Raw genomic sequence first — 19,533 nt, 5'->3', positions numbered from 1 at the left:
TTCCTCGCTCCTATTTAGTGCTCATTAAAATGTAAAAGCCTTTCATTTTCAACAGGCACACAATAAATAATTCCTCTCTCCCTCTCCCCGCTGCCTGGGAGCAGCCAGGATGGAAGCAGGGAGGGGAAGAGATGGGAGGCGTGTGTGTGTGTGTGTGGCGGGGGGGTGCTGCAAGAGGCAAATAAGCGGGTTGGAGAACGGCGGCCAATTCATGAAAATCCCTGGAAGCGAGCTGCCGTTTCTCGTGAAAGGCGATGTCTGCGCTGGGAGCCCGGCAGACAGGTTGGGAGTGAAGCAGAACAGCTCGTACCCGCCCCGCCCCGGCAGCACCACCGCGCTCCTCCAGCACCGCCCCAGCAGAGCGGCCGCCGGGGCGAGGGGAGCCGCCAATTCCGCCTGTGCTGGCGTGAAGGGGAGGAGGGGAATTGAGAGGGGACAAACGCTGAGAATGCTGTGACAAAAAACCTGCAGTCCAGCGCGGGGCTGAGGGTCGGTTGGACCCCGTTTAAAATTTCTCACTGGCTCCAACCTTGCAACTACCCGTTGCGCAGCATCTCTTTTGTGCTCCTTTGTAGTCCTGCCAAGTTGAACAGGATAGTTGTAGCGTGGGAGGTTTGATTAATTCCTTAGCTACTGAGATGGAGCATCGTACCGGGCCAGCCACACAAACGGTACCTTGCTGAACAAACAAGGTACTGGGAGGCTGAAGACTCGGAGGGTCTGTGTACCATGTGCACAGAGGGGGTCCGTGCACCATTCGGGTCACAGGAGATCAAAGAGCCCGCAATTACCTATTCCTCCCTTCTCATCTTACTAAGGTTTTAGCTTAATTCAAAAAATAAAAATGTTACAAGTCAATCAAATATGCAAATATACAAATATCAAATATACAAAAATCAAATATACAAAAGCAACAACAAAACAAACAAACAAACAAACCCAAATAACAAAAAACTCCAAACCCCACAAATCCTAAATTATTATTTTAAGCAGAATTTAGATGTAAAGTGGCCGGATGAGAAAAGCAGAGCTACCAGCTGGATTCAAGTTAATCACTGCATTCGTCTGTTCACAGATATAAGGCACATACAAGCAATTTCCACTGGTTTACGTAAGAATTGTTCTTTCCAGGGAAAAGGAGCAAATATCAGACACAAAAAGTTACCAAGCCACTGAGATGGCATGCAGGTACTGAGCTGAATACCGCAGGGAAGAAAGCCTGTCTTCACCCTCTCTTAACCTGAATGGATAAAGGAGCATGTTAATGAAACACAACACTGATGTTAAGCTGAGGTACGTGGCAGAACATAGCCAAAAGGATACAGAAACAGACTTTTATTTAACGGGCTGTAATTATGGGTGGGAACATGACTTTCACTTCCCTTATCTGCCAAAAAACCCACCATATCTTTCCCACTGTTTTGGTTCACTGCTGCAGAATCTTCTTCCTACCCCTCTGTTGGAACTGTGGTACCTTCTACCCCTGTAAGCCAACCACCACCTCCACAGCTCTGTGCAGGGAAGTAACTCATCAGCCGAGGTAGTTGTTCTATGAAAGGTGATGTATTCCTTGGGAGGGGTGTGTGTATCTCAACCTTGGCAGGACTGCCCGAACAAAATCCTGATATTAGCCTCTCTGAACGGAGGGAACAATCTGAGTAGGATAAAAACCACGAGAGCTTTCTTCTGTCTTTGATTTCAAGGCTTAAAAAATTGACAAGTATATTTCCTGTGGTGCTGCTGGCATACCCTATAGTATTGCTATTCAGTGAAGGGAAAAGAAAAAAGAGAGTGGAGAACTAAGACCTTATATTAACCTAAGGCTCAGACTTAGATAAACTTGTCAGGAATATCACTTTGTGGTGACTTTATCTTTGTTAAACTTGTGGGTGGAGAAGAGGGATTCTCATGGCTCACAGGGGACACTGTGACCAGAGGAAACCCAAATGCTTCATTGCCACGATACCCCACTCTTGCAGTAAAATAAAACCTTGCCTCACGTATGCAAAGAGGTATCTGAGTCAGGATAATAATGACAATAATATCTTTCCTTTGAGAAAAAATATTTGCAATTAGTAATTGAAGAAGGAGTGCAGAGGAACAATAAACCAGCTCCCAGACCTGCCAGCATCCTCAGTCCTTTCAGGAGAGGTGATGCCCCGTGCTTACTGTGGGGTCCCACCAACAAAAACATGTGAGGGTTTGTGCAGATGTGAATGGTGCAACTTAATGCCTTGCCCTCAGATGCTTCCTGTAAGTAGGCAGCTCTAGCACAGAAGTAAGTTTACTAGCAGTGCAACATTATTGATGCTTTCAACACCCCGTACTTGGCTTTTAACTAAGGTCATTTGGAGACGGTCTTCAACACCCATCTCATTTGCTCTTTTATGCTTGCCAATTTAGTGTTGTATTCACAGTGATTAATTAGTTTGTGGTGGAGGTTTATTAGGTAATCTTTCTGTCAATCAAAAATCACGGAGGTTTCTGAGCAAAGAATACCCGGATATTTTATAAAGAACAGATATTCTTATTTTTCCATATGAAAAGTAGGTGCTTAGCCTCAACATGTGGCCATGTACAAATGACTTTAAAGAATTTTTAAAATTCATGTTCAACCACAAAAGCAGCTGGATTCCCTCAGATTATATTTATGTTTTTTTAACAAGAATCTAGAAATTCCTTTACCTCCTATGTCTACAAGCAACATTTAGTGTTTGATGAACTTTTCAGGTTCTTTCAAAAGACCAAGCACTAAACTATGGATTTGACAAAGAAAAAACTTGATTTGGGAAGTTTGCTGTGTATTTCATACATCTTGATTATGACCCAAAGTGAGATAACATTTCATAAATCTAAAAGTATCTTCACCTGGAAATTTAGTGTTCATATTTGGGAACACAATTTTTTAACACCACCCCCCAAAAAAAAAAAATTATAAAGAGATTTCTGGTTTTATCCCTTCATTTTTGTGTGGAAAGATAACTAAGATTTCTTTTAGGGAGGGATGAAAGATTACACTACATTAACTACTTCTAAAAATGAAGAATCATAAGCACATTGCATAAGGAACACAGATAATCATCTGCCTGAATCCTTTACACATTTTAAGTGAACTTTTATATTGCTCCCAGCATTGAGTGAAAATTTACTGCAATCTGCACTGCACTATTTTTTTATTTGCAAGCTTTCCTATTAACATACCTAAAAAACCCCAACAAAATGACAAACCTAACAAACCAAATAAAAAAAGGCAGAAAATGACAAGATTCTTCTTTTCCTTTTAGACAGGTCATTTAACTAATCTATATGAACTTTTTTTTATTTTTTTCTTCCCCCTAGAAGAACTTGAACCTTACAATGAAAAATAAAGTGAAGGTAAATGGCTTTCTTGACCAGAAAAGTTATTACGTTGAAGAGGTTGGGAAGAGGGCTTGAAGATATTAGCTGATTAAATTACACACTATGTAAATGTATGTCACATTATGATTTTTATGGTATTAAGGTAACATGTAAAACGATATAGATTAAAACTAAGAATTTGACTAGCTTACCACTTTTCAGAGCCATTACTGTTTTAAATTACACTGGTGTAGGTAAAAAAAAATGTAAAAAAGTATACGCCCCTGTGAGAATAAGTAGTAAGTTAACTGGACTCTTTCCTCTGTCACCTCCTTGAAAAAGCTGTGGGTTATTTCTATCACTCAGAAGCAATGAACTGGCAGCAGCAAAATCAGATCACAAATTCAGATGAAGTTATACAAATGTTCCATTTTTTTCCCCCTAGCTAAATTCAGGAGTTCTTTTTGTGGGCTTTGGGATTATAGATCTGGAGCTGGAACAGGAGAAGATAAAGGGCACATGAGGCTGCAAATTGGATAACTCTGACATAAGGACAGATAATATAAAACTATAATCTGTTGAATATATAATCAGAGTATTTAAAAGCAGCTTTTCCAAATTAAAAAAGAAATAGGCAAGTATATGTCTGTGATGAAATAATTACAGCACATGTTCTACAGCTTTGATAAACACCTACCCCCACATCCTCTCTTCCATACAAACCCAATACAGATTGACTCCAACTGATTCACATGAATATAGACAGACAGGTTTTAGCTGAGAATTCACTCACAGACTGGTCTTGACTATGTGAATGAAACAGTTCTGGAGTGCATTATTTTAGCGGTACAAATCTAGCAGCTGTAGGAAAATATGTTCAAAATAATTCTGGAAGTCAGAACAATGTAATTTCAGTATAATATATTAATCATCCATTTTATTTCATTATTTCTGTTTTAGTTTGGCTGCATTTATTGAACTGCCTTTTGAAAAAGCCTTCATAGCTTTATAGAAAGTGGTAAGGCTCAATTCAGAGGTTTCCTTTCATGCCAGAGACATGAAATTGGAGTAACCACTAATTTGCACGCATAATCCCAGCACACCAAATGAGGAAACAAAGAAACAGCAAAAATTGCAGGAGACCATTGAAAAAAAAAAAACACAACCAAACAAAACCCTCCCCAAAAAACCAAACCAAACCAAACCAACAAAAAGCACAAATTAGCTGTTTTCTTGCTATTCCCCCAGAAAGCTGTATAACCAGCATTTTGTCTATGGGTATGCAGGAGATGCCGGTACGCCTCGCATGCCTGTGGTAGATGGATGATACTGATGGCAATCTAACTGGAACATCCTGCCTGAATATGAACAACAGATTTGTCAGTGTGTGACAGGCTGACAGCCCAGCTCCCAGCTGCTTGTCCACTGTTGTTAAATCAGTACCTTGTCTAAGTGTTCAGCAAAGAGGCAATCTGCTTCCTCCATTCGTACAGGCAGGTTGCCAGTTAAAAAACAAGTATTTGCTTTAGGCTGCAGTGCCATAATGCATTGAAAAGATGCAATCTAAACCTTTGTATACTCCTTAGGCAACAAAGAGCAGGACTTGGAAGTACAGGCTCAGACTTGAGACTATCCTTTTCAAAACAACAAGGATAACTCCACAGGGGAATCATGAAAGAAATGCATGAGGATTTGAAAGCTGTGGTTCACTTAAAAAAACTTATTTAAGGAGGAAAATACGGTTTGTTTTGGTACCAGGAAAGCAAGTTCATGCTATGGTACTCAAGAATAAGCCAGAATTTTCTTTATAACCCTATTTTTAAGCCGTTTATAATTCCTCAACACTAACAATTAGCTCGAGGCTGAAATTTCATATGCCAAGATGCAATCCAGAAGCACTTCAGGGGGAAAAAGAAAAGAAAAACAGGAAAGAAACTGCTCCTGCTAATGTACACAGCAACACTAAGTTTCAGAACACAAAGAAACAGCCTACTGATTTCAGGAGCTTGTTTGTTTTTCTCTGTGACAAAAAGTCTCCAGCTGGGGTCAGTTCTTTAATGTGGTTCCTATTTGTTGACCATATGAAAGAGCTGTTTAAAAACTGTGATGATAATGATGATAATGAAGTGAACTAAGGAAATCACAAATCCTAGCATTAATACTAAAGTTTTCAGCTTTTAGGTGTGGTGCACATGAGGCAGTCTCGGAGGTGATGTTCCCTGAGAAGGATTTACACCACCAACTGCAGTGTCTCTATCCAGGCAATTTGGGTCTGTCAAGTGGTTCACAAGGTATACTTAAGATTCTCTAAATACAGATCTGTACATCTGACCTCTATGGGCTGAGAAAGAGACATGAAAATCTATGGAATAAATAATCATCATAGTCTTATTCATGTCCCCTGTGTCTGAGGCTTCCCAGAGGCACCATCAGGCAACCTTGTTCTAGGTCAATGTACAGTCAAAGAGGTCTTCCCAAGCCTCACATTTTGCTCTTGTTCTTGGCCGGAAGCTTTGTCCAGTCATTCCATGTACTGCTTCTCCCTCAGGCAGAAACTCCACTGTTTGCTTCCTGCAGGACGGGAAGCCCACGCACCTTCCCACCACCACCACCCTTTATCTGCTGCTTACCTTGGGCCCACAAATCATACTGCAGTCCTAAATGTGCAGCTGCATTAACATATAAGGTTCTTTATGCACCTGTATCTTCTTAAGCATCCTTTCTGCCCGGTCCTAGGTCAGGTAAGTATTCCTGTTCAGAGCAATGTTCATAAGCATGCATTTAATCTGAGGTCACTGAGATTTAAACACACGCCTGTTACAGTCTTTCCCAGTGACAGCTCATCTCCTTTTAAAAATTTCTCTAAAAATAAGAATAAGAAGAATTTGTATGCTTCTACCCATTTACATATATTCTTTAAAATTACCCATTCCAAAGTAATCATACAGACTTCTAAAATACATTGCTTATCAATTTATCTCATTCAAAACCCACAATATGTCCTGTAGAAAATAAGGCGAACAGAAAGATGAAGAGACATGTAAAAAAAGCCACTGCAACAGAATCATTTGCTTGCAGAATAATATTTTGCAACCTGTGTGAGCTACGTGGAATACATAATGGTTCAGAATAAAAGACATAGTTGGCAGGTCTAAGTCTGAATTCTCCTCTTAGTAAGAAAACCATGTCTAATGAATGTTGAAACCTTAGGTCACATCACATCATCAAGCATGCTGATAGATAATAAAACAACTACATATTATGAATACAAGGAGAAAAAAATAAGCTAATATTCTGTTATCATGCCCTTCTCCAATTCACTTATAATTACCTAGTATACAACCAGTTTGCACTATGATGTTTCTCCTTTTTCTAGCAGATGTGTAAGGTTAAGTTCAAAGGAAAGGCACTACAAAGTTTAGTCAGAGCACAATCAATTTGTGGTTTCCAAGTGTACTGTAGCTGGAGTAATGTTTACTGTTTGCCACAATCTAGAGGGGAAAGGAGGCAAAATATTTATGTAGGAAATGCCTGCTCTGCATTTTGTCACTGTTCTTTGGAAGTGTCATAAAATGCAAACATAATGCTCTCACAATTAGCTTCATAATAATACATTCAGAAATACAATGCTGCATCCTATGCCAGGAACTATTTTCTGCTTCAGTGTTCTACTATGGCTGTACTTTTTAAAGGAGTGAACTATTTTAAACCAAAGTTGCTGTATTGTTTTTTCCCCCATGGAAAAGTAGGACATCAACGTACTTGCTTCCTACCCAGTAGCATTTTCCCATTTGTGGGAAGAGCTGTGATACAAAATAAGAATCACCAAAGCACAGCTACAAAGTTCAGTCTCTATACACTTCATGTTAAGGACATCTATAAAATACTATACCTTTTTGTTCTACCAGCCTTCTTGATGATTATCTTTAATTAAATTTGTAATTTAATTGTCTTTTTTCTCATTTTGTCCATCTTTGTAACCTGGCTAACGGCAGTGAACATCTAAAGTGCACCTTTATTTACAGCTTCTTTCATGTTTATTTCTCAAGGATAATGAAATCAAGTGCCTTCAGCAGCTCCACTTGCAAAAGAATTTTTAAAGCAGCTGTGTAAAAATTATAATTAATAGGATAATTAATGTGAAGACATTATCTTCCTTCTTTATCATGATGCTGATGCTAATGGAAGTTACTGAGATGTTACTTGCTTGGCCCAAAAATAATAATGGCAATTTGTTTTGAGTGAATATGAATCTGATACAACATTTATGGAAATCAGTGGAAAATGCCTCTGGAATCCAGTGGGCTTTGGCTGTATTTTTAGGTGGCAGTTAGTTAAAAATACTTGCATAATGTTGTTTTTTTTTGTTTTTGTTTGTTTGTTTTTCCAATTGCTAATCACATAGTAAAATACTAATTTCAACAGCCTGAGACTGGGGGAAAGGATGGGGAATTCAATGTGTCAGATCCATACTGCCTCTGGCTCTGACCCTGGAGTTTTCTCTCTTCACTACATACATAACCAGGAATAGCAACCTGCACCCAGACAAAACACTCTCTCCTCTTTATTTAAAATCAGAGGAAAGAGGCCTCCATATTTCCCATTTCAAGATGATTTTCAGTCAGCATGCTATTATGAATCCTATTTAACTATGCTTAAGATCTCTCATTTAGAGTTAAATGGAAGAAGAAAAGGCAAAATTGTCTTTGCAGAAGTTAAGAAGAAATTCATTGCAAGCAATCATCATTTAATATCCTGTGCTGACTTTTTGAACAAGTGCTTTCTCTAAATAATAAATCAAATGAGTTGGCCCTAACAATAATACCTTTGAATATGAATGAGGAAAACAAGAATATTAAAACAATAGAAACATTAACATACAAACCCCTGCTATTTACAGAAGGAAATGGCAGAGGACAATGTGAGAAACAGCTCTTGCTTCTATTCAGTTGTGGTGTGATCTGCCACTAGCAGAGATGACTGCTGTTACAGAAAGAGAACTGGGTCCTTCCAGCCACCAGGTACCCAGTCCCTTAAATCTCATCTTGCAGCATTTATTCCTAGTCAGTGATGTCGCTGAGCAAAGCACCAGACCGGGCTGTTTTCCCCACCCTGCCCCCATCAGTAAGTGCTCACTCCCGTGGCTGGGTCAGGCTGACAGGACACCCCACCAGAAGCACCCTCCGTTCCTGTCCCTGTGTCCTGGGAGCTACACTCAGAGCCCTGCTGGCGCTTCCCTCTAGCTGCACAGTAGTGGAGAGGAAAATCTGCAAGGTGCAACAGATCTGTGACTACATATGCAGCCCAAGAGTGCTGTATGTTATTTTGTCACTAACATACACTGATGAGATCACCTGGCAAGTACTGGGACCTCTGAAGGTTTATTTTATCTTTTCCTTCTGCTGCTGAAGGGTAGTAGATCTCTTACCAAACAGTAGGTTACCCTATTCACCAAAAGGGCCACCTCAGAAACAAGAGCTGGATGCAGGTTTAGCAAATTAATTCAGGTTATGGATGGGAAGTCCACATCTGGGGAATAAAAACAGCTGGCTGTCTCTATTTAAAGCTGACAATGGTACTTTTCAGGTGTTTGCATGTTGGTACAAGGTACATAGGACTTGGGAACTAGGCAGCACTTTGATGTAGGAGTGTTTTATTAAACTTCTGTTTCTTTGGAGTGTTTTGAATTTAAAATATATATTGTATATATTGCATTCTGGATTAACCAGACTTAACGTAACTTATGAAACTTGCTTTCCCTTAAAAACTCTGCAGTATCCATAAATAGTTGCATAAATAGCACTTCAAAGAAAATGATGGCTGAATTGGCAGGTTGAAGACGCAATTTCCAAACAAAATGAGCAGCAACTTCTAGATCAGCCATTAACCATTGCTGGAATTACCTGTTATGACCGGTGTAGCAAATTGCTTTGGACCACCATCCTCCTGTATGCCTTGAGTTTCACAAAGGTAACTGCTACATCTTCTCCTAAGCATCTGGATGCTAACAAGAAAAATACTAAGGGGAGAATGAGAAACCTATAGAAAATGAGATACAAAGGGATGTGAAGACAATGAGCACAAAGGAACAACCTGGGCTTTTTCTGGGAGAATGGCATCAGAGACAGACTGAGTGACTTCACTGAGATCCCAGTGAAAGCCTGGTGTCAACTCTAACTAAATCTGTGAAACAGTCCCTCAAACTCAATGCTCCACATGTAGAAGTCCAGTGGCTTTGAGAATAGCAATGCAAACCCTTATATGCTGAGAACTTGGCTACTCCTTGAGCATTAATAAACAAGAAACTATTCTGAAGATAAGTGCAATTTACCTGTACATATTGACATCTCCCTGCTCTGCTCCAAGCATGCTGCTGCAGGACAAGAGCTAGAGGGCAGCCGGGCAGCCCTAAGGAGCAGCACCATCAGTGCTTCCCAGCTTTGGGGACTGTGCCAGCCTTGTATGTATTTCTTACTGCCCAAGACCTCGCTCTGCTGAAGCTGGAACAGGTGGGAAAGCTGACAACTACCTAGCCTATTACTAACATGAAGATGGTATAGTTTGAATTCCTGTTGTTGAGCTCAGTTTTAGTCACTTATACCAGAGCATTATTTTATTTTTTAATCAACAAGTGGTTTTAAGGACCCTTCAGATAACTGCACTTTACATTAATTATATATGAAGTACAACCACATCTTTGCTTTGCTTTAATTTTATTGGAATTTCCTGAGGCTTTCTCTTGCCTTCTGGGGACATTGCCTACATGATCCCACCTATTATGGATATGTCTAAAACATTAAAAAAATAGGGCTTTTCAGTAAAATACAACATCCTTTGTTTAGCATCAGACAGTAAGGGAAGATGCTTTAGCAGCACATTCCTACAGCCTGATGTTCCAGACCCTACAATCAAATGTGAGGTTGTATTTGGAAGCAATTGTACCAGATGGCTGCATATTATGGAAGATTCAGTGCCACTAAGAAATTCAGGATGATAATAATTAAATAAGGACTTATTAATAATTTTGCTCATGGCAAAACTATGGTCTTTTTAAAGGTGATGACCAACTATTATCCAGATTTCAACAGCCACTTTGCATGCTTGTTTAAAGTCAGGCTACAGAAGCATGTAGCTACATCTAACACTCTGCTTACTGTGTGTAAAGCAGCAGGAAATCTTCAGTCTGAATGGGAGGGGCAAAAAACAAGGCAGTGATTCACCAAAGCTGAAATCTTTGCTCGTTGTATGCTGTTCTTCTGAGTGTGCATATATCACCATACTGAGTAACTGCTGAAGGCTGAAATGAAAAACTCTTCTGAATGGCATTCCAGTTCAAATGCTGCTTTTTCAGCATGTGCACATGTGCGCACACAACAGAGAAAATATAGCAAGTCCATTTATGGAATGTCCCCCTCATCATTTCAAGACAACTGGTAGAGCAATGGTTTTGGTGAGTCACATGAGGAATTCTGCTAAGGAGGGACACAGAGTCCTGCCACAGCAAATAGCGAGTGGAGAGGTCACTTCTCGTAGGGCAGATGTTGCTGTAGTCATAGATGTGGATACAAGTGAATGTGGAGAGGAGAGGGTGGAAGTGGATGGAAGTGTCATCACGTAGGCTGTGGACACACTTTTCACTCTGGGAAACAGAAGGCATCGGTACCATGATTTCCAAATCCTACTAGGTACCTATGAGGGTGAATAAATTTTGTTGGAGACTTTGAATACTTGCACAGGCAATGGACTCTGGGCTGTGGGTAGTTACTTCAGTGGCAGAGGAATGAGTATAAGCAGTCTCTGCTGTTCACAATCGCTGTGTCACAACATTCAGAAGGAATTTGGAAGGTAAATGAACAAAAAAAAGCACATAATTAATGTTCTGAGATTGAATGGAGTTTTTAAAGCTAGCAAAATGCACTTACTGTAACTAAAGACCTTCAGCCAACTGCACCTATTTATCTCACAGATATGACTCCCAAGATAGGCTTCTTGTAACCATTTTGCATATTTGCCACTACTTTACCCTGAAGCACATGAAAAAAACATTTAGGAGAAAAGTCAGTCAATGCTAAAATGGTAACAAAACTCAGGGGCAGAGAACTATGAAAGTGACTTCATGACAATAACATGAAAGGGGGTATTTCAGACTCTTTTCCAATACACCTGCTGTAAAATCACAGAAGAATATAATTCAGATAATGTAATTCAGTTCCCTCTGAAATCTTGAACAACAGCTCTTCCACCCATCACTCCACCTTAAGTCACCACATAACCCACCAGCCACCTCCATACAGGGCTCCCAATAAAACTGGAAGCTCATCTGCTAATGTCTGAAGTAACAGAGCATCTATTGCTGCCTCCTGGGGATTACCCTTTTAATATATTCTCTCTCCCACTACCAGAAAGTTTGATCCTCAATGAAGTTGCCTTTTGAAATCTTCCATTGGTACCAGTCTTGTCAATTGCTATATACAGATACAGGATTTGCCCAGAACAAGGAGGAGAAAAGTTGTATTATTACATAGTGTCAGACTGAGGAAGAGAAAGATACCAGACATTTATGTAATATTTACCTCTGATAACATGAGGCTTATTGCAGCCATAAACTGAACTGTAACAACAGAGTCTAAACTGTGAAGCTTTAAGCAATTACATGGTGGACAAGTACAGGCAGATATGATTTAATCAGTTGAGACCAGATCCAACTGAGGGCTGGTTTCTCAGATTTCTGATACCTACTTATACTTATGATGTATTTGAATAAAAACAGCTGAAAAAATAAATAATCAGGCTAGATTGCCACAGGTAAATGTTTATTAAGGGCCTAATTATATTTCTTTGTGAGAGAATTTCCATTAACCATCTTCATTAACTCTCTGCTCTGTAACATCATGTCCAACATGCAAGCTGACCTAGCACCATGTGGCACCATAATTAAAAATACCCAAAGCTGAAGGTTTCAGACTTTTCTTCCCTTGAAGCACATGCAACCAAGCTGGTTTAATGTGGCTCAGGCAGTCTGTGCCGCATCTGCCAGGGCTGCCTGAGTTTGGCTCCCTTCAGGAACAGGGACACAGATTTCTGCTTGTAGGGAAGCAGGTCTCAATGAAAACTTTCTGGGTGCTCCTTTCTTTACCATTCCTATTCTTCCTGAAGCAATGGCAAACCCTCCCTAAAGTTGAGAGGACAACATCTTGTGAAGATAATTTGGACTTTGAGGGTTTAGGAATCTGATAGCTTTACAAAGCAGTTTCTTCTCACATCTGTAACCACCAAGAATCAACTGCACAGCTTTCTGCTAATATATGCATGTATTTTTATACCACTCCTTTCCTCATGCCTTTCCATTGAACAAAATGGAGCTTCCCAGATTTTAGTCAATGATTCAGACATAAAAGCTATTGCCAAAATTGCAGCTACCCAGTGTTTTTTCAGAACTTGTTTCTTAAATTAATAACTTGCCCTGAAACTTTCTTTAAAATTACTACAAAGGTGTAACAGTTACAATTCACAGTATATGTGCAATACTGACCAACATTTGCTTTGTTGTACCAGGTATTCAATAAGCAAAGCTGCTTCTGTTTGTCACAAATGTATAGCTTCCAATAGGGTACAGCTGTGAGGTATCTTCCCAGCAATATTGATGGGTTGATGTCTTTTTACAATCAAGTGCTTCAGAAAAGACTTAGTTGAATGGTCCTAAATTATTATATTTAAAATATATAAATGATTGAAGTATATTTACTACATATATTTTTAATGGAAAACCTGCTTATTTAAAAACCCTGCACACACTGAATTTCCTGGTTATGAAAAAAGTGAAGAAAAATACTATTTGCTTTTAGGTAATCGGATTCTGTGGGATCTAATCCTATATCCTATTTATGTCTGTGCTAGCTATTCAAAATTAAAATGAACCTTTCATCCGTGTGTATCATAAATGGGCATTTATCAGGATTATATGATTTTGCAATCCATCTGAATATGTAACCAGAATTTGTTTTCTTTCCGTTTCACTATGTAATTACCATGCAACAATAACAAAAGTGACATGTTTGAAGAACAGATAAAATGCTGTAAATTGGCCAGTAATGGTGATATTTCCTCATCTTCTGAAAAACCCATTTATTCTCTCTCTCAACAAATCAAGGCATTGTCAGCCCATACTCATCTTGTGGCCAGAGGGGCCCTACCAATTTCTAGATGTAAGTGAATACTGGAATGCAGATGAGGGCTACTAACTAAGGCTTTCAACCCAAGCAGCTGGTCTTAGCTTGCCTCAATTTCTAAATCATCCATAATGGGGCCAAGACCTCCGAAGCACTAAAAAGAGCGAGCTGACATGCCGGACAAACTGTTAATTTTTTCCTGAAGAAGCTGCTATATTGCACATCTGTCACTGCTGTGCAGACAATTACTCACGGAGTGGAAAAAAATCTGCTGCTTGTTTCGAGTGTAGTTGTTAACAGGCACAATGGAGAAACACAAGAGTGTGAGGGCTGTGACAGGAAGGCTTCTCAGCCTTCTCCCTTTCTGTAAAGTTTTATTTAGAAACAAAAATGTTTGAAAGCTTCCATGTGGTGTGCAGAGTCTGATCTGCTGCAATTAAGCCCATACTTTAAGTAATTCTATAGTCTATAGCTATACTAGAGGTGAAAGTTGCAAAAATTTCTGTACTTCAACTCCTAACTGCCCCAAAAATCTGCCTCTCTCAAATGCTGCATTGCTTTCTAACACACACAGCCAAGATTTTCAGACTCCATCACTGCAAGATGATAAACACAACATGCAAGACAGATGAGAAGAGACCTGAAAGTGTTACTTTTCATGTTACATTTCTTACATATCAAATTATCGTGAAAAAACACTTCATTGTAAAATATCCACAAAATTTAGCCCGAGACGTGCTGAAACTATCATTAATAATTGTTCTGAGCCAAGCAGGGAAAATGATTCCCATGGGTCCAAAGCTGGGGCAGCCAGCCAGACTGTGCTTGGTCCTGGAGAGCACGAGCAGCAGAACACAGGACCGCTCAATGGATATTAAAACTATCCAGGTAGGGGCTCATAATAATATTCATCAAAGTTGGCAAAGGAATCCATAAAAATCATGACCTTAACCACAATGGCCACACTGGTTATTAAACATTTAGTGTAAATCTGTATAAAACACTGACCAAAGACAAGTTGACCTATGGGATGAGTTTAATATTTTAATTATTAAATCAGCAGGCAGAATGGGGAAACCACCAGCAAGTGCTGTCCCAAGCCTTCCTGACAGCAGGAAAACCTTGGCACAGTAACCTGCTGCTGGTCCACAAGTTTCTTCCCCCTATTACGTGACTCATGTGCTGACCAAAGCACACACTTGGTTTGAGGCTTAATTCGGCCAACCTCAGAACTCTTGCTACAACAATTAATAATTTCACTTTAAATAATTAAACCAAGTAAGAAAATTAAATATTACCTTCATGGTTCCTCTGGCAGGGGAACACTGGACAAATTTGGGTGATGTTTTCCAGGTAACACTCTGCAAGATAACAGGCAAACAGAAGTGGTGGCCTTCAGCAAAACCTATGGTATTACAGGAGACTCCCAGAAGACTATGTGGGACATGATCACAAGGCCTCATCTGTGAGGCCAACAAAAAAATTCAAATCCGTTTCTAAGGAAGCTGATACCAGTTTGCAGTCCACCACTTCAACAGTGAAAAGCAGCAGCAGACAGTCCTGGAGGAAAGGTCTGCAGCAGGGGAGAAAGGGCAGGTGAGAGCAGAAGGACTACAAATAGTGCACATTCTGCAGAAAAATTAAAGAACCATCAAGGAATGCTCTTCTGCAGCAGAGCAGGGGGTGTCTGCAAACCAGGTTATGATTTATGCTGTCTGACAACTCTCAAGTCAGAAGACAACTCTGAAGTACAGATAAAACCAAAAGTGGCAAGAGTATATCATAACCTTGGCAGTTAGTGGCACTGTCTTGCTGGTGAGAAACCGGGATCTACCTAAACAACATAAAGCTGTGGTAGGACACCACAGGAGCCTCTGTGACTTACTTGCTAGTTGATTTTATATTACCATAAACATGCTAAATAAAATAGTACTTACTACCAGTTAACTCAAAGGGAAAAAATAATAATAATAAAAAAAATAACACGCAACACTTTCAGAAGAACTTCTGATAGAACAAAATTTGTGACATTAAACTGACATCTCGAAATACAATAAAGATTATGAAGTTAGGGTAAAATCAAAACAGAGCAAGAGATAATTCATTTACCAAAGTTAAGAATGACAAGAAAGTGACAGCTTGCATCACTGCAGAACAGATTTTAGTATTTACTTTGACTGGTTGTGAAAAATGGGTGAAAAAATGCCACAGAATGGACAAAAATGTCCACCTGTTCCTGACCTGTCGGCAGGTGATGCCTGTGGCATCTGTCTGGCCTCTTCAAAGGACACCACCAATATCATACTTCCTCTGAAAACTCCTGCTTCAAGTAACATCCAAAGTGATGAAATCTGGACAGAAATCCAATGTTTTGATTGCTGGGGTACTGAGACCTCATACTGCCACACAAGTCAGATTCCCAGTTTTCCTTTTTGTTTCTGCGTGGTGTAATTGCTTCCATTTACCATGTATATGACCTAAACCCACATTTTGTGAATGTTGTGTTCGCTTCCTGTCAGCATTTTCTCTCACGAAGGATCCAAACAATCTCAGCTTACCGGTGCCACATTTGTAATACCTACAGTAAACCAAAAGAATGGCTGAGTTGGAGCAGTCAGGAAATTTTGACCAAGATCTCACATAAATCCCCTTCCACTTACCTCTGTGACCCTTAGTTTTTCCTTCTCTTCATCACTATTATCGTGAGAAATAGCTGCTGAATGCAGCCCCACATGAACAAAAGGAGATCTCTCTCATTCGTTGTGCACTTCAGAAACAGTCTTTTATCCAGGGAAATTTCTTCAGACTATTTCTCTCTAAAGGTGTTTTTCAGAAACAATTACGATCACAAAGGTAGTATATAAAGTGTCACAGAATTTTCCTATGGCTTGAAAAATAATTATCATCTTATTTGCATTGTTAAACGTTAATTAGCTATGAATGGTAATTTTTTTTTAAACACTGCAATACTTCAATTTCTCATTACAAAATAATTTCAGCTCTATTAATTAGTTCTAACAGTAACTCACAGTAATGGATGACACCTTAAGTGAGCCATTAAATGCACTTTACCACTGATTAGGAAGAAGACAACTAAAAAAAACTGGCTAGGTTTACATAAAGACAGAATATGAAACAATACATTGCAAATTTATTGACTTTCATAGGAGCAGCTCACCCTTTTAAAGAAATGTGGGCTTAGCAGAACCAAAGGCTTTGTCACACTTCTGGGAGGTATGTAGGTTAGCCATTTAACAAATGGCCAAACATTTAACTATTGCTTAAATATTATAACATTCTCTGAAAAGATCTACATCTATATGCATGTATGTGTTTGCCTGTGGGGACACATACAGGCAAACTTCATTGTCTCAACAGTAAAAGGCTATTTTTTAAGTTTTGGCATTCTTTATTTGCCAGGTCCAAACACAGTGTAGGGATGTGGTTCTGGCTAGAATTCTTCAAACAGCCACTCTCCTGGATGGTGACAAAAATCACCACAGGATACTTCCGCTGCCATGACATTACAACCTTTCCATTATTGTGCAGTACAATCTGTCTTGTAATGGTTCATTTGGAACAAACCCCATCTCAACCCACTGCCTAAAAATCTGTATTTGTAACTGATCCTGTATGCCAAATGTGAACCTCACAGATGAGCCAGATGCTCTGTTCAACAGTGAAGTGGCAGCCTGTGCTCAAACTCCATGGCCAGTGTATTTGACCCTTCTGGGAAGTCTGTGCCTGCACTTACCAGGATGCTACTGACAAGGTCTCCCCATGCTCACCTTTAAGCCAGAAGAGATCAGCCCATCAGATTCAACGTGCCACTGGTCTGCAGGGTGAATAATCACAAACCTCACTGCAAGACAGCAGCTGCTGGGGCTGCAGTGATGGAGAAGAACCACAACTCAGACTTCTCATGGCAAACACAACTGAGATTTTAACTCGCAGAACATTTCAACAATTCCAAAAGTTTTGGAGAACGAATGTGGTTTTCAAACATATTTTGTTGACCTGGTGCTCCAAGAACTTGCACATCCCTGAAGTCTCTACACCTGCTCATGTTGCAGGTTCCTGGCAGGAAGCTTGGGCAGTCCTGCCTCCCCAGCCTCCTGACATGGGTCCTGGCTGTTCAAAAGGGAACCTAGGTATGGGAAGCATACTTCTCAATGTTAGCAATCAACAAAACATCAACTACCAAGACTACAATTTGCAGTTCTGAACCCCTACACAATTTCTCCACAAAGTTTCATACTGGAAAACCATAAGCCTACTGGGAAAACTGCAAGTGGATACAACATAGAGGTGGAAAGGTAAGTGGATTCTCTAAACGGTAAATTTTTTTGTTTCAGCGCTTCTGCAAGTGGCAGCATTCCTGCCTGGCCTTCTTGTTCTATTGGTCAAGAGCTACTGTTTAGCAGTTCATAGAACCATAAGACTCACTTAGGTTGGAAAAGACTCACTTAGGTTGGACCTTTAAGATCATCAGGTCCAACCATTAACCCTACTCTACCAAGTCCAGCACTAAGCCGTATCCCCAAGCACCACATCTAGATGACTTTTAAAACATCCAGGGGTGGTGACTCAACCATCTCCCTGGGCAACATGTTCCAAAGTCTCACAATGCTTTCAGTGAAAAAGTTCTTCTAATGTTCAGTCTAAACCTCCCCTGGTGCAGCTTGAGGCCATTTCTTCTTGTTTTATCACCAGTTACTTGTGAGACCTGCACAGCGAAGTTTGTCCAAGAGAGAAATCAACAGGCAAATGGTGAACAGCAGTGACAGTCTTTAAAGACATCAAGGAGCTAAATGCAGAAATATTTTATGGGAGGAAAAACCAAAACCCGTAAGTCCTGATTCTTCAAAGAATCTCCTTGCACTCTGTAAATCTACTTTATGGGATAATATATTGAAACCAAACTATAGGTAATTTCCAAGGAAGTTAAATGAAAAAAATATTCAGTGCTTATTAAAATGTAAAACAAAAGTCATGGAAATGAACAACCAGAGAGCAATCTGAGGACCAACACCAACAGTAAGAGATGCTTCAGAAGATGATGAAGTAAGTTTGAGAGTGGACAACTGTAGAACAAGCTGATTAAGCTGACTCACTGAGAAAGTTTGAAGGAGTACAAGTGATAGATGCATAAAAAGTTTAACTTACCTTAGGTACCAAAACTACCAGTATCCTTCAGACGTGTCAAAATGTTGAGCTTGTTTTGCCAAAAACTTTGACTTGGTATTTTGTGACACAGTTTCCTGTTTCATGTGTTTCTTAACTGCTTATAATAGTGGTTTAGAAGAAAATTAGAATTTTTCTCATATGACTGATTTCTTTTTGCACACTGAAGAAACTATGATTTGGGACGATTACATTTTCCTTCTGTGTATAACTGTACACATCTAATGCATGTTTTCCCTTGCTCATCTCCTCCCAAATTCAAAATCACAGCCTCAGGGGTGAGGCTAATTATCTAAAATTCTTACTTTTCCACAATAATGTTTTTGCACTTTATATTTTTGTTTCCAATTTTTCTTCTTGCTTTGCTGGAATGAAGGATTACATAACACAGAGAATCAAGTACTCAGTACTAGACTGGCTGCATAATGGTGTTGACTGTGGCCCAGACAAGCTGGAATGAGTGGCTCATTGTGTGTTACTGTGAGCTGTGAAGTATGGAGATTCCAGAAGGAAATGGCACTCTCACTCCCTGCACCCCTGGGTTGTACCAGGCATGGATAGGCTGCATTAATCATGAGCCAGCCTGTATGTTACGGCAGCAGTCAAAGAGGTGCTCTAGAAAAACTCAAAGCTGAAGGTGGGTCAGTATGATCCAACAAAGAGGCATCTGGCTGCAAGGGTCCCACAGGAACTCCAATGCTATGGAAAATTTAGGACTCATTTCTTTTACAGGGAAGTAAGTTAAGGTCCCAATCTGCAAACACTTGCCTGTATGCTTATTTTTAGACCTATGTAGTACTTCAGATCTTGAAGTCAATGCAGATATTTACGTGAAGAAAGC

This window comes from Apus apus, chromosome 3 (assembly GCF_020740795.1).
Source record: "Apus apus isolate bApuApu2 chromosome 3, bApuApu2.pri.cur, whole genome shotgun sequence".
NCBI lineage: Eukaryota > Metazoa > Chordata > Aves > Apodiformes > Apodidae > Apus > Apus apus.
This window is presented reverse-complemented; position numbering follows the sequence as displayed.